We start from the raw sequence: 1,794 nt of genomic DNA, 5'->3' as shown, positions 1-1,794 counted from the left end.
GCAAAGCAAACCTGAGTCCTGACAGCCTCTTATTCAGGAGCTATTGGTAATTGATAGATTCTGGGAGGGAGTCAGTGTTCTTCAAGAGTGTGGCCCCAGGTAAGTCAACTTCTCTCCAGGGATGACCCCATACTCAACTATTTATGTTCAGTTCAGTGCAAATTTTATATTTGGGTAAAAAATAAAAAAAAGCAAAGTCAAAGAACAAAATATTAGTTAAGTCATGAAGGGATGGATTTAGGATGACTTCTAGACATGAAGGGGAACATGATAAAAACATATTTTTTGAAATTCTTGTAGAACTAATAAAAAGTGTGGGAAAAAACTGTACATCACATGCCATTATCAGTCCTCCTCTAAATGCTCACACATATAATACACAAATTCAAACCTAAATATTGATACATGGGTAATATCTGACTTTGGATGTAACTGTACTTTTGTTTGTTTTCCAAATATAGTGTTAAGTGACTGAAAAAAATATTGTGAGATATGAGTAATGATCCCATCTAGACTTGGGCTGTCATTCCTTGGAGACATTGAAAATTGAAACGATACTTCAGTGTCTTTCTTTCTTTCTTTTTTTTTTTTTTTTTTTTTTTTTGTCATTTTGAGACAGGGTCTCCTTGTAGCCCCAGCTGTCCTGGAACTCACTATGTAGATCAGTGTCTTTCTTTTGCATTTAATATTGACAGGTCAAATGTCTTTAGGATTTCATGCATTTCTTCTAGATCCATTTCTTTTTTTTAACTTAATTTTTAAAATTTATTGTTATTTTATGTGTATGTGTGTATTGCCTGCATGTAGGTAAGTGCGCCCATGTCATAAAATGCCCATGGAGATCAAAAGAGCCTGTCGGATCCCCTGGGACTGGAGTTACGGACAGTTGTTAGCTGTCATGTGGGTGCTGGGCTTCGAACCAGGGTCTTTTGCAAGAACAACCAGTGTTCTTAACCACTGAGCCATCTCTCCAGCCCCTAGATTCCTTTCTTTTAGCTTTTGGAACATGTGTCAGTTATTCTTTAATGACAGTTTGTATTTCATTGACGTCTTTTTTAACAACTCCTTCTGAGCTGTATTTTACTAATTTGCTTTTATTAGTACTTTTTTGGTTACCTTGTCCAGTTTTTGGCCAGTTTTTTTCAATAGAGTGATGAATTTCATGTAATGTTTTATTTGCTTTGTTTGTTTCTTTCTTTTGTATCGGTTATTTCTCACCATCTAATGCACTCTATTTAGCTTCTTAGTTCGGGAGAAAATTGAATTTCATTTCTATGTTACTTATTTTGTTTCACACCTACATTTGAGGTCATAATTTTTATCTGTAAAAGTTTTTCTTAAAAGAAGGAATTTGGAGGAATTTGAAAATTCCTGTCTGGATTATAACAGTGAACCAAAATTCATTTAAAGGAAATTTGCTCAATAAACAAGAATTTCCACAGTCTTTCATTTCTTCTCCACTTTATTTGTCGTTTTCTTCCATTATTAATAATACATGATCATTTTTTTCTGAATCAGCTGAATTCAGTTAGCTTGCCAGTGACTGCACTCTCTGAGCCAATTTAGAGAATGCTGCACTAACTGGGAGGGGATGGGAGCTTTTAAATTTTAAGTGCAAAAGGTAAAGTCCTTGGTACAAGATTTACTCAAAGACAAGCAGCCACATGTTTGTTCCTGTAGGTGGGCAAACAAGCGGTTCAGTCAATTTTTAACAGCAGTTGTTTTACATGGTGCTGGTATTGCAACTCACACTGTGATCTTTTCTAGAATACTTTCTATGGAAATATGAAAAAA

Source organism: Nannospalax galili, unplaced genomic scaffold (genome assembly GCF_000622305.1).
Source record: "Nannospalax galili isolate Female #2095 unplaced genomic scaffold, S.galili_v1.0 scaffold590, whole genome shotgun sequence".
Taxonomy (NCBI): domain Eukaryota; kingdom Metazoa; phylum Chordata; class Mammalia; order Rodentia; family Spalacidae; genus Nannospalax; species Nannospalax galili.
Note: the sequence above shows the minus strand (reverse complement) of the source record.